This window comes from Stenella coeruleoalba (assembly GCF_951394435.1).
Source record: "Stenella coeruleoalba genome assembly, chromosome: 3".
Classification (NCBI taxonomy): domain Eukaryota; kingdom Metazoa; phylum Chordata; class Mammalia; order Artiodactyla; family Delphinidae; genus Stenella; species Stenella coeruleoalba.
The window spans coordinates 129,676,576-129,691,122 of NC_137148.1; the positions used below are offsets into that span (position 1 = coordinate 129,676,576).

Sequence of the window (14,547 nt, forward strand, 5' to 3'; positions counted from 1 at the left end):
GAGTCAGGGAGAGGGTTCAAGGAAGTTTCTATGAAGAAGTGATGGTCAAGCTGTGACCTGAAGTCTGGAAAGAAGCCAGGAGAAGAGTTTTAGGTGGAATAAACAGCAAGGACGGGGCCCTGAGGCCACAGAGAGCTGGCTTGCTTGAACACTAGAAAGGAGTGCACCATGGCTAGAGGGCGGGACTTGTACTGGATACATGGTTAATTTTATACAGTGTGAAGCAGCTTCAACTTCCTTTCACATTTTTTTTTCCTATTTTTCAAGCTTATTTGTCTTGGGGAACAAAAATTAATTTGTAGATATGTTCTGGATATTAAAAATCATTCCTAAAAATATCTTTAGAATGCAGAAGGGAGAATACTGTGCGGTAGAGTGTGGGCTGTGGAGTCAGTTGCCCCTCAGGTTCTCATGGGCTCTGCCACTTAGGAGCTGTCTGACCTTGGACAAGTTACTCAGCCTTCCTGAGCCTCAGTTTCCTCATCTATAAAATGAAGATAGTAAACCCTGAGCTCCATCCCTCAGAAGAATGTTATGTATATAAGATATTTTAGAGGAAATGATAAATATGAAAATGTGTGGAGTGTTTAAAGAGCATTATTAATGGGAGAGAGGATGTCTTGTCTCCCGGTTGGCTCTTTGCAAATCCCAGGCTTGTTGGGCTGTCGAAAATAGACAACTCAGAAGCCATGTGCCTTGGCTGGGGTGAATCAGTGCTAGCGTGCAGGTAGGTGGGAAGTCCATTCCAGGGCTGTGTCCTTCGCGTGCTGCAGCAGCAGTGTTACAAGGAAGTAAATGAATAATAAATGAAGGGCTCTGAAGTCAGGCTGCTCCTGTAAGATTTCTGTGCCGAGGAGACTCAGCAGAAAGGACACGGCCTCACTGTGCCATCTCTGCAAGGAGAGGCCGGCTCTCTGCTGGCGGCCCTGGCGGAGCCAAGGCTCTGGTCTCTGAACACAGTGTGTGGCCCCAAGGCGTGGAGGCCTGGCTGTTGCCCTGGGTTGTCCAGTGGGTTATGTGGCAGCGCTGAGATGGGGCTGTGGCTCTTCAGAGCGCCACCCCAGTGCTCGTGGCACCATGGCCCTCTGTTTTTGGCATTCTGAGATGCTTACTCATTCACCAGCGCGTGGTGTTGCACACCTAACCATGCTTCTGATGCTGTGCTACCACCGAGGATACCGGGTAGGCAGGGCCCTCCCTCGTGCCACGTTCAGCCTCGTTGAGAGCCAGGTTGTTAAGTACTGTAATGGCAAGAAGGTGACAGAAGTGCTTTTCTGGGTCATGTGGAGGGTGCAGTGTGAGCACACAGGTATCCAACTCGGATTTGTTTATGCTTTGGGGGGCCCTGGGAAAGCTGCTTGGGAGAAGTACCATTTAAGCGAATATCAAAGGATGAGGTTAGCCAGGTTGGAGTATGGGATGAGGAGAGGATTCCAGACAGAGCATCCTGCTTGTCTGACTGGGGCTTGACCTTGCAGGGTTGAACAGTGAGGTTTGGGACCAGAAAGGGTGGGTGGGGGTCTTGGAAGGAAGATGTGCTCCGTGGTGAGGAGTTTAGATTGTATCCCAATGTCAGTGAGAAGCCCTTGTAGGATTTACATGATCAGGCTTTAATTCTGCATGGATCGCTGCAGCTGCTATGTGGAGACTGGCCAGGAGGGGACCAGGGTGCCAGTGCCGTGAAGCCCAGGCAGGGGACGATGGAGAGGAGTAGACACCTTCAAGAGACAGACATTTAAGGGTTGGAATCAACAGGACCTGGGACTGTGCCTCGCTCCTTAGGGAGTTTACTTTTCTACTGAATATCTTATGTAGACATCATGAGCCATGGTACCAGCATCAGGTTTACCATGAAGCTTCACGGCCCCTCCCCTCCACGGCCCTGGGAGGGGCCTAGCAACATGTTCCATGGTCATATGTTCTCTTAAAATTTGCAAAAGCGAGATGGTTTAACCACACCCAATTAAGACCGCTGCCTCTCTCAAATCTGACCCCCCCTCCTGGCCTGTGGTATTGGGGTGACCACAGGCATTTTTAGGATCCTGCAGTGAGAAAATTGAGTTGGGACTACATCTAGCAACATATAAAAAAGTATGTCATGTGCCTGTCTTCATTTCGTATTCTTTCTCTTAAAGAGCCTCTCCTCACCCCTATCCTCACCCCGCAAAACACAAACATCAGGTCCCACAAAACTGGATCTGTCCATGATGGTGGCTGTGATTGTTCCTACCTGTGCCCTTAGTGGCTGGCAGTGGTGGCAAGAGCCAGAAACTCTGCTCCAGGTAAAGGGAAGGCTTACAAGGCTGTAAGCGCCGTGTGCAGATATCAAAAGTGCTAGCTTGGAGAATGCCACATGGACTTCTTTTTCTTCCCGTAGTTGCGTCTTGGGCACAAAAATGATGGCGTTTACTTTGTGCCAGGTTTTGTTCTAAGCACTTCACATCGTGACTCATATCATCCTCAGAAACAAGTTTATGAACTAGGTAGCATTACCTTCATTTTACACGTGAGGCTAGTCCTGGTTAGTAAGTGGGATCCGAACCCTTGGAATCGGCCATTAGAATCAGGCCACACGGGCTGCGACCAGTGCAGTTGTCCAGGGCCCTGTGCTTAGAAGGGCCCTGCACTTGGTTCACTGCTCTGCTCTTGCCACCTTGAAATTCTTAATTTTTGAACAAGGGGCCCTGTGTTTTCATTTCGCCTTGTCATGAGACCTGGGCAGGGTCCGTGCTGTCCACCTCTCACTACATTATTCAGAATATGGAACAAGCTGCCTCTTAAGGTAGTGTGTTCCCCGTCCTTGGAGGTATTCAAGCAGAGGCTGGATTACCCTTTGGCAGGAATGCTTTAGAGGGGACCTAACTGCCAGATGGGAGGAAGGGGTGGGGGTGGGAGGTTGAGGTAGACAAGCTTTAGCATCTAAGATCCTCTGAGCTGAGATTCTACGACTCTGTAACTTTCCTTTCTACAGCTTTATGAAAGTCAGAAACTAGAGGAAACAGGCCCTGAGGGAAATGGTTTAATGCAAAGAATTTTGTGAAAATGTGGGACGGTTCCCAAAGGAATGAAATTTGTGGAAGGACACAGAGCCTGGAGACATGTCCTTAGACAGCTGGCGGTGGCACTGGGCCACAGTCCCCTCACAGCCCAGCACAGGCCTGCTTCTCTCCCCATGCTCATCAGAAATGTCCCTGACCAGCCGCGCATAAACCAAATAAGCGTGAAATGGGGGGACCTCTTGGTCTTAATGATGGGTCTGCAGGTTCCACCCCCGGGTCACGGGCCACAGCGGCAGCTGTACACACTGCTTAGGGCAGAACAGATGGGCTGTTTCTGACACCGCAATGACACCTGTCCTCAGGCTGTGCTCTTTGAGGAACTACCTCCTGGAGACAGGAACACTGATTTGAGCTCCAGCTCTGGGGGGACCTGGGGGGGTGACTTCCTCAGGAGGTCTTAGACTGTGTTTTCTGGAGCCCTGGTGTGTGTGTGTGTGTGTGTGTGTGTGTGTGTGTGTGTGTGTGTGTGCGCGTGTGTTGGGGACTGAGGGTGGCAGTGAGAATGGGAGGAACAAATAGCCCTCCAGATGCTCTCTTGTGGCCGAGCCTCTGCCTCTCAATTCCGAGACCCTGAGCAAGTTATCTCATCTCTCTGAGCCCCAGTCTCTGCCTCCGTAAAGGGGACAGGAGAGGAGGCATGTTAACGCTTGACTTGATCCATTTTATTTCTGTGTTTTCATTAACAACACCATTTGTACAGTGCCTTGGGGTTTTCAAGAAGCTTTTCACATATGTGATCTCACCAAATTTTCCTAACTGCCAGAAGGTCGTATCACCCTCATTTTATTGATCAAGGCACGGAGGCTAGAAAGTCAGGCCTAGAAGTTCACAGTTGCATGAAAATAGGGATCCGTTGTGTTTTCTAAATGTTTGCCCTTTTGTTTGTTGTGCTGATGACAGGGTCCCACAGTTTGACATTTACGTAGTCCCAGGCCTCTCCGAGTGCACAGTGATGTGTGTTGAGGTTTGGGAGCCCTCAGTGTGCTCCGTCTTAGGTCTGCTGTGGCTGGAACGGGACTGGCAGGGCCCTCTGGATCCCGAGCTCTAAAGCTAGACCCCGCGTGTTCACAGCTCCAGTCTGTCACTCACCAGTTTGCTGCATGACCTGGGACAAATAGCTTAATCTCTTGGAACCTGAATTATCACGTGTGTAAAATAAGGACAGCCATAGACCAACCACATGAAGCTCTTGTGAGAATTCAATAAAATAATCCACGTAGGATGCTTAGCCCATTGCATTACCCAATACATCTTAGCTGTCGTCATTACAATTATTGAAACCATTAGCTCATTACTATTATTGTAATCATTACCACTTTCACACTAAATGTCTCCATCTTCAAATGAGCCACTTTCCATATTTTGGCCATTATACATAAAGCTTTTTTTTTTTTTTTTTTTTGGTGGTACGCGGGCTTCTCACTGCTGTGGCCTCTCCTGTTGCGGAGCACAGGCTATGGACGCGCAGGCTCAGTGGCCATGGCTTACGGGCCCAGCCGCTCCGCGGCATGTGGGATCTTCCCGGACCAGGGCATGAACCCGTGTCCCCTGCATCGGCAGGCGGACCCTCAACCACTGTGCCACCAGGGAAGCCCCATAAAGCATTTTTAATAAACTTGTTTTTATGTTTGAAGTGGTAGGCTCTTCTAGTTTTCTTTTTAGCATCTGTTAGAAGTATTTTTAAAAGCTCTGTCTGAATTCATGGGGAGCCCCTATAAGTCCACTTGAAAGCAGATCTTATCATTAAAAAACCACAAAACACCTACGTGAGAATGGAGGAGTTGGACCGTAATTTATGGCGTCCACTTCTCACTGCCATTTGGCATTTTGCAAACTGCCACTGCCATTAGCCATCACTTTTGGTATTTATGATCTTGTGGTTGGAGCACTTTGATTCTCATAACAGAAACAGGGTCACATTTAGAAAATGTACCGTATGCCGAGCTGAAAAATTAGATCCCTGAGGGTGGCTGACGGATGGGGCCACACAGGGGAGTGTGGCCTGCCAGCCAGGCCGAGATGTGCTCTTTCCATACACCCCAATTGGATGCTGTCTTTGTGTCCCAGGCCTCAGCCTGCCAGGCCTGGGCTTTCTGCTTGGCAGGGACCTGGGGCTGGGGCAAAAGATGCGTTGCTAAGTACCAAACCATTTTCCACGTGGTTGCCCTTAACTGCCTTGAGGTTGGCAGAGATAGAGCTAGGATTTGGCCGGAATTCCTCCATGGCCCTAAACTGGTTCTTCACATCCAGGTAGTGCAGAGCGTTTGGAATACTGCAAGTGAGAAAGCATGAGTTAAGTGTGACAGCAACGTACCGCAGTAGCAATAGGCGAGACACTGTCTCCTCCTTTGGGCCTCAGCTTTTCTTGTGCTCAATGGGAAGATGTGATCTGAAGGAGCTCTGAGGACCGTTCTTCCAGCCCATTGAGTTTCCTGATTCCCATGGGGTGCTTGCCTACCAAATTTTACAGGACTTTTGGGCAATAGAAGTTGAGGGCTGTCAGAGGAGGGAGGAAGTCTCATCTAAGTGGCAAATTAAAAAAAAAAAAAAAATCAAGATATTCACTGTGTATGAAAAGGAATACCAGGTCCATGATTCTTTAATACATCAGCATGCTTCTGAGAGTCTATCCACCTGGAGGGTCTCCAAGACCTTGGATGGGTCTCTCCTCCTAGACCCATTTCTCCCTCTGTAAAATCCCTCTAGGATATACGACGTTATATTAAATATCCGTGTCTACTTAGGCTCCTCTTGGCTGTGATAGTTTCTCAGACTTTCCTTGTTTCTGATGACCTTCACAGTTTCTAGGAGTCCTGACTGGGGATTTTCGTAAAATCTACTGGAATTTGTCTGATGTTTAGACAAGAGTTACGGGTTTTTGAAAGGAAGACCACAGAGACCTGAAGTGCTATCTTCATCACGTACATCAAGGGTACATTCTATCCACATGATTTATCACTGCTGATGTTGACCGTGACCGCCTGGCTGAGGTGTGGTTTGTCAGATTTCTCCACGGTAAAGTTACTCCTTTCTTCTCCTTTCCATACTGTACTCTCAGGAGGGACTCACTGTGCGCAACCCTTCCCCTCCTCTTTTGGGGTCATTCATGTGTTTCGTGACACTATTGACTACCCACTATGTGCCTGGTGCAGCACTGGGGACCAGAAATAGGAAGGGACGGAAGATGGGGCCTCTGCCCTCAGGAAATTCGGGGTCTAGGAGGCAAAACAGAAAGTAGGCTTGCAGTCACAAGCCCTTGTGGTAAGCGAGAAGGTTCTGCAGGAACACAAACGACGTCCCCTCACACCAGGCTTTCCTATTTTATGTTTCTGTGCTTTAAGTGAGTTTTCCTAATTGCCCTACATTTCCTTCAACTGTAAAATTTTAAATGTTAGAAAAGAAAAAAGAGGCCAGCTTATTTCCTTTCCATACTTACGCTGTGACTCCTGGATGTTATTTTTTTAAGCATCCACGTCGCACTTTCCCTGTTGAAAGCATTTTTTAGTCATTAATTAGTAACCCACATTAATATGCAGATTGAATTAATCTATTTCAGGCAGAAGTTTGTCTTGAGGAAGCAAAATAGCTTAAGTGTTATTCCTCCCCACCTGCACCTTCTCTTTCTCCCCAGCCTCCCACCCTCTACCCCGATCGTTATTAGGATCATTGCCGTGATTATTTAATGCTGATGGGGTACCGCAAGTGGCTGCTGTGCTTCCAGGAACTCGGGGGAGGGTGCGTCCCTGTGCTCTGGACTCAGAGCTGCGCAGAGGCTGCCGTGGGGGGTTCATTAGCTCTCAGAAGCTGAAATTGGCCTCATAAATAGTCATCCTCAGGAAACGGTTTCGGCTCTCCTGTTTTTGTTTCAATTGCACTAAGCTGAATTCCTGTTTGGCTCTGTTACTGTCTAAGGAGACTTTTACCTTCAGAAAAAAAAGTGTATCCTCCCTAATGTACCTTACCATTTATTGAGCTCTTACTGTGTACCAGGAGCTCAGCACACCTTACTGTGTACCAGGAGCTCAGCACACCTTACTATGTACCAGGAGCTCAGGACACCTTATATTCGATTCACAACAGCCTCCTGGGCGTGGCTCTGTTGGTTTGCCTCCTTGTAGAGATGAGGCAGCTGAGGCCCAGTGAGGTGAAGGCTCAAGGCTGATAAATGTCAGAGCTGGGACTTGAACCCTAGACTGTATGGCTCCAAAGCCCTCCCTCTTCGTGCCTGTCTTTGGCCTCCCTTTCAAGGCCTTCCCAGCCTCTCTGCCCACTTTCCCCCATATCACCATGTCCTCCTCTTCTCATAGTGTCAGGTGGGGAAGGCTTTCCAAGGCTATTTCATTTCTGTCTCATTAGAACTCTGCAGGGTAGGGGCTGGCTTCATCCCCACTATAGAGGTGAGTCTGGCTCAGGACCCCTCTCCTTGCCCAGCTCAGAGTCACCTTCCTGAGCAGGAAACGTCTCTGTCATCACCAGCCACCTGTGGAACACCATTTATTGGCTCCTGCTGGGGTTGTAGAGGTAAACGTTCCTTCCCTGCCCTCAACGAGCTCATATTCTACTGGGCGAACAGAACACCTAGAGTTCCAGATGTCTCATTTAATTGGGCACTTCTGTTTCCGGCCTTGGAGAAATAGATGTCTACTTTAATAAGCAGTTACTGCATGCCAGACCTTTTGCTCAGAGATAGATACCCCTGACTCTTGTTCATTCCTCATACCCTCCCCAGGAGGTGAGTTTGTTGGAATCCCCATATAATAGGCGAGGAAATGGAAGCTCAGAGAAGACTGAATTATTTAAAGGACAGACACTTAGGACGTGGAAAAGCTTTTGTTCAAACCCAGATCTAGCTGAATCCAGAGCTCCTTATTGAGTTACCTTGACTCCTTCCTTTTTAGTATTGCCTGTGTGTGTGTGTGTATGCACATCCATATGCAAGCTCACACTTAGGTGTGTGAGGTACAGGACTAGGTCAGTGAGGGACACGATTCTAAACAAGACGTGTCCCTATTGTTTTGGGCCTACAGGCTGACGGGATGACAGACCCCAAAAAAACCCTCAAGTGCAACTGAGTATGATAGATGCTACAGGGCAAGTCCTGGTTCTGGGTGACCTTGGGCAAGTCTCTCAACTTAGCCCCAGTTTCCTCACCTATAGCATGGTGAGGAACATCTCCCAGGGTTAAGATAAGTTTTAGAAGAGAGGAAGTACATAGCGCACTTGGTATGTGGCAGGTCCAATGAATGGTAGCCCTTCCTGCCGAAGTGTTAGTGAGACCCTAATCACTGGGTCGACTACTCAGTAAGGGTCACCTGGACACAATTTTGGGGACCTCTCAGTCTGTTGGTCTTGTATCTACAATGAGATGTTAGGATGCTTAAGGACATGGACCATTTCTGATAGTTTTTTTAAGGACATAGACCATTTCTGGGTTGAATGTGAGCCTCCCTAGCACACAGAATAAATGCTCATGGATTAATTGAAAGCAATCCTATTTTGTGGCTGGGGAACAGAGTCTGAGAAGTTGTGAAAGGGGTAGCTGTCAGTATTTTATTTAGGAATCTCAAGTGTTGACAAGAGTCCAGCTCCATGGATGAGGAAAGGGAAATTCAAGGCCAGATACACCGAGGTCTACTAAACCATTGAGAAGATGCTGTTTCACTGTGTGCAGCAGAGTTAGACTTGGGGTTGAGTCCCTTTGGCTACCTCCTAGCTACGTGACCGGAGCCAGATACAGCAGAGCCTCAGGTGTCCTCACCCATGATTTGGGGGAAGAATACCGGCCTTGCAAGGTTGTGAAGATCAAATAAGATAATGATCAGAATACATTTAGCACAGCTTTCCTGGGCAGAGCAGAGCTTAAATGTTCAGTATACGGCTGGAGATGTTACTTTGAGGAGGGCTCCTTGCCAAGAATCTGAGCCCCACAGAGTTCTGCCTGAGGGATGGTCTATTTCAGACACGTGTCATTCTCACTTTTGACTGCGGCTCTTTCTGGACATGCCCATGAAAAGAATGTGTGTTTGCCAGTTAGATGAGGCTCCTGTGGAGAAGCCCCACCCCAGCCCATTCCTGAGGAGTCTGAGCTTGGAGTTTGGCAATTCCTTGGAATGCTGGGCCAGAGCTGGGGAGCAGAGCTGCAGGCTTAGCCAGCGCAGAGTTCTTGGATTGTGGAGAGAGACATTTGAGGGGAGAGGGAGGATGTTGTAGAATGCTGCAAAATACAGAGAAGCTCAAACACAAAAAGATAATCCCCAGTGATTATGATCACTCAGAGATAACCACATTTATAGTTTAGTATCTATCCATTCACATTGTTATTTTTGTTGTTATGTGTCTTAGTTCAGGCTGCTGTAACAAAGTACTAAAGACTGGGTGGCTTATAAACAACAGAAATTTTTTCTCACAGTTCTGGAGGTTGGAAGTCTGAGATCAGGGTTCCAGCATCGTCTGGTTCTGGTGAGGATCCACATTGCAAACTGCCGACATCTCGTTGTATCCTCACATAGAAAGAGAACCAATGTGATGGTATTTGGAGGTGGGGCCTTTGGGAGGTAATTAGGTCACGAGGTTAGAACCCTCTCGAATTAGTGCCACTCTTGAAATGCCTTTAGACAGCAGTACTCTTTTCGCAAAGGAAGTTTGAGAAAACATAATCATTTTTGTCTAGTGCTCACTCTGAGGCAGACCCTATTTAAGGAATTAATTGTATTAACTATTTTAATCCTCACGATGACCCCATAAGGTAGGACTGTTATTGGCCCTGTTTTACAGATGAGAAAACCGAGACACAGAGCAGTTAAGCAATTTGCTCAAGGTCACGCAGCTCCTATATGACAGAACCAGGAGTCGAGCCCAGGTTGTCTGATTCTGGGTTGTGCACTATTAACCATAAGGAATATTGCCTCCTTTGGTTAAATCCCAAAGCGAGGAAAAGTTGTTTATATGGGAAAGCACGGCCGACTCCAGGAACACTCGGGTCCTCATGGCACAGGGCCTAAGTTAAAGGGTACCTGGGAGAAAACAGGAGGAGTCAAGTCATTTGTTCAACAAATACAGTATCTCCCATCTGTCCCCTCCGTGAACTGCCAAGTGCTCAGGAGGGAGTGAGGGTGGAAAGCGAGAGTCATCCCTGCTCTCTTCGAATTAGTGGCATTTAAGTTTCTGAAATGCTTGAGTTCTGAGCTCTAAAGGGTACTTAGGGAGCTTCTAGCCCATAGCCCTCGTTTTACAGACAAGGATCAGCGACCCAAGGACGGAAGGCGTTTGCCCAGCAAGCTAGTGGCAGTGCCGGGAACCAGAAGCCACATCTCCAGCCCAGTGCAGGACCGTGATAGCAAGCTCTTAGTTTCCATTGCCACATTCTACACCAGCTAGGGGTGAGAAGGCTCATTTTCTCCTAGATGGGGACTTTGACCATCCTGGGCACTGAATGACTGCCTGGTGATGGATAGATGACAATAGTTAGATATCATGCATATGGCCTGCTTTACGTATTGCATGATCACAGCCACATTTGTATCGTGAATTATTCCAACCTGCTTCGTCAAGAGATGGATTTCAACCCCTCAGAGGCTTTCTTGGGGACTATAAGAGCAGGTTTGTTCTGTGATCCCAGAGAGCAGCTCTGGGACTGGTGAGACTGGGGGAGTCTAGCACTTGCCCATTTAATAAATAAGTTTAGAATGCCTTTTCTATGCGAGGGAGAGTGCTCAGGAAAGAGTGACAGTCCAGCAGACAGCAAGGGTGGCAGATGTGGAAACATGTCCAGTAAAATGGAACAGGTACTGTGAGAGAAGCAGGTACAGCAGCCAGAGAGGGCACAGAACAGGGACAGTCCCTTCCACCTGAGAACAAGACTTTAAGGAGGTGGCAGCTCTGGGCTGCGTCTGGAAAGATGAGTGTGGATTTGCCAGGCAGATGGTTGAGCATTCCTGGCTGAGGGAACAGAGCACAGTGGTGTGAAAAGTCCACAGTTTTTGTGTCCCAAAAGTAGTTAGGTGTGGAGCATGCGGTCAACTTCTGGGGAACCCAGGTGTAAGATAAAGATGGGATGCTGATCCCCAGGGGCCTTGTGGGTTCTGCCCAGGAGCTAGAACTCGACCCGGAAGATGTGGGGACTTGGGAATGTCACGAGGAAGAATGAGCAGCTCATCTTTGCAATCTAGAAAGCTCACTGGACTGTAAGCCCAGAGAGCAGACTAGAAGGGGGACTGGAGGCCAGGAGACCCTTTAGAAGACTTGTGTGGTGGTGCAGGGGCACGAGATGAGGACCAGAACATAGTGTGACAGTGGGGATGGACACGCAAAGACAGAGAAGAGGCCAGATGTGGGAACAGTCAAAGAGGTGGAGTCAGCACGACTTGGTTGTTAGGGGGACATGGGGAGGAGGGGCAAGGTGATGCTGAGGAGAGCAGTGACAGCTGACATGCATGGATTACTTAGCTGTGTGCCAGGCGCAGTGCTTAGCACCCAACACAGGATATCTCATCTCAGCCTCACCGCAGGCATTGTCCCTGTAAATACGCTGTCCTCACGTTAACAGCTGGGAAACTGGCTCAGAAAGGTGAGAACTTGCCCACAGTGACAGAGAACAAGTCGCGTAGCTGAGGTTTGCACCCAGGCAGTCTGCTTCCAGCTCCTGCTTTAGTTATTCTGGACCACAGTTGTTGGGGTCTCTGGCTTCCGTCACTGGGTGAACGTGGGCACTATCCTCTGCTGCCGGCCACATAGAGGAGGCAGAAGCGGGTAGGGTGCCCTGGTCTTATCGTCCCAAATTAGAGCTCCAGAGACGCTGTCGGGAGGTATGCAGAAGCACTGGGAGTGGCTGAGCATGGCTTTGAAAATAGCTTGCAGCGGCTTTGCGGCGGCACAGCTTTACTTTCTTTTCTGATGCTGTGGGAAAGGCTCTAGACTGGGAGTCAGACTAGTTTAGCCTCTGCTGCTTTTCAGCCACAGGACGCTAAGTAATAAGTCATTTCAAGTCCCTGGGCCCGCCCTTTACCTCCCTGCATAATGAGGTTGTTGGTCTGGTCTTCCTGTGCATGAAAATCACCTGGAGGGCTTGTTCAAACACATATTTCTGGGAACCACTCCTAGAGTTGTGATTCAGTCGGGCGGGGCTGGTAGGGCCTGGGAATTTGCATTTCTCATCACTTTCTAGGGGATGCTGCTGCTGCTGGAGTGGGGACTGCACTTTAAGCGCAACTGTCCTAGGTGCTCCCTCTGTCCCTTGAGCTTGTGGCTCCATCCCCGTGGACAGGGACACACCAGGCAAATGGACACTCTCATATTAATACCATAGAACATTCAGTCCACAGCACAGAGCGTCAAACCAGTGAAAGGGGTGGCACTTTGAAATGACAACAGGGTACAATTCACCCTGCCCTTCCATCTTCTTCTACTCTTGTTTAACCTTTCCCCATCACCGGTCACCCCAAGTCCAGATCCTTCGAATAACTTGTTTCACTGTGTGGTTTTGGGGATGGATGTGTCAGTGGAGGAACCCCATATACCAGCTATTGTCAGGGCTAAGACACCTGCCCTGAACAGCTGATGGATTAAAAACACCCAGGATGAGCGTAAACTCCTAGATCCTAGGGGCTCACCACCTTGAGAGATCAAACTCCTAATAGGGTAGGTAGCCAATAGGCTAAACTTCCACCTTGGTTTCAGTGGCCTGTGGCCTGAGCTTTGCCACTGGGGCAAGGCAAGGAAAATCTTCTCTCTCTTGCTCTCCACCAGAGCACTCATCGTGGCCCCCTTGGCCTTCAAGGGCATATAAGGGAATGTTTTTTTCTCTGATCAAACTCCAGGCATGAGCAGCATCACGCCTCTCTGTGACCCTGTGCCAGAGATATGATGAAGAAATTCCAGGGAGACAAATGGAGATTACATGGAAATCAATAACGCACAGCTGGTGTTCTCTGCAGGCAACTGTTCAACTTTACTTCCTTTTCATTTTTCTCCCCATTCCCTGGGATCAGCTCCTTTAAGAGCTTGACACCAGCTAGACTTGTGTGATTAAGTGGTAAACTTAAGCTGGCTGCTGGAACCTTCTGTGTGTTTCTGCAGAAATGGGAAATTGATTGTTTAGGGCAACCAATGGGTCATGAGTCCTCTGGACCACTAAGAGCGTGGGGACTGTCTAAAGGTATTTCTTGGAGTGGGCTTTTTTATGATTTCCCCTTAACACTTATAATTTGGGCTGCTTTCAGCTGCACATAATGATATGGAGATTCATTATCTCACATAACAAGAAGCCTAGCAGAAGGACAACTGTGAGATTAATTAATTCAGTGGCTCAACAACATTATCTGAGTTTGTATTCCTGCCATCTTTCTGCTTTGCCATACTCGGCATGTTCTCCTGAGGTTAAAGTTCCTCATTGTCTCAAGATGGCTGCTGTAGCTCCAGCTATCACCTGTAGAAACAAAAACCTGCAGGATGGATAACTGGACAAAAAAATCAGAGCTTTGTTAGGAAGGAGGAAGGTGTTGGAGTGAGAAATGACCACCAGGCTTGCTCAATCTAGGAGTCAATCCTTGTTCAGAAACATTTATCCTTTCTCCTCTGCCTAAGAGTAATTAAGTACAGATATCTTGTCCCGGCATGATGAGTCTTCCACAGTATGCCCTCAACTTATAATTCTTGGTTTTATTTCGTACTGTTCTCTGTGTAGAGCCATTGGGCAGCCAAACAGGACCATTTCCTGTTGCCAGAATCTGCCACATTTCTACCTCCTTGCCTTTGCTTAATCTGTGTCATGTGTCTGGAATACTCCTTGTCTCTCATGTCAAGGGAAAGGTATAGAAATGGAGGCTTGGGAGTTCCTTGGTGGTCTAGTGGTTAGGATTCAGTGTTTCTACTGCCGTGATCCTGGTTCAGTCCCTGGTTGGGGAACTGAGATCCCACAAGCCGTGCAGCATGGCCAAAAAAAAGAAGAAAAGAAATGGAGACTTTCTCTTCTCCTTCCCATCCCTATCTTTTAAAAAGTCTTTTTAATGCAAAGTAAAATACAAGATACGGAAAACCACACAAAACAACTTCAAACTTAATGAATTATTATGGTGACTCTCCTTTCAGTGACCACCTGCCAGAAAATAGAACATTGCCAGTCCCTCCAGAAACCCTTCTTGTGCCCAATTCAATCATCATTCCCTTTCGCTCCCTAATAGTAACCTTACTTTTACATCAGTCACTTCCCTTCATTAAAAAATAGATTCATCACACCACTGTGCATCCCTAGCAGTTTAGTATTACCCATTTTTAAACGTGATGTTTTTATAGTCTCTTTTAATCTACAGGCTTCCACTCCAGTCCTTTCTTTTACTTATAATTTATCTATTAAGAACCCCGGCTGGTCAAGTTTCCAACAGTCTAGATTTTGCTGATTGCACATTCGTGGCTCAAGTTATCATGCTTATCAGTTTTCTTTATTTTCTGCAAATCAGCAGCTGGATCCAGAGCCTCAGTCAGACTGATGTTG

General features: G+C 47.9%; 1 protein-coding gene across 2 annotated transcripts in view; it reads left to right on the forward strand.

Moving 5' to 3' along the window:
- The window catches only part of GALNT10 (polypeptide N-acetylgalactosaminyltransferase 10), a 224,515-nt gene that overhangs the window by 50,576 nt on the left and 159,392 nt on the right, over positions 1-14,547 (forward strand). The window lies entirely within an intron of this gene.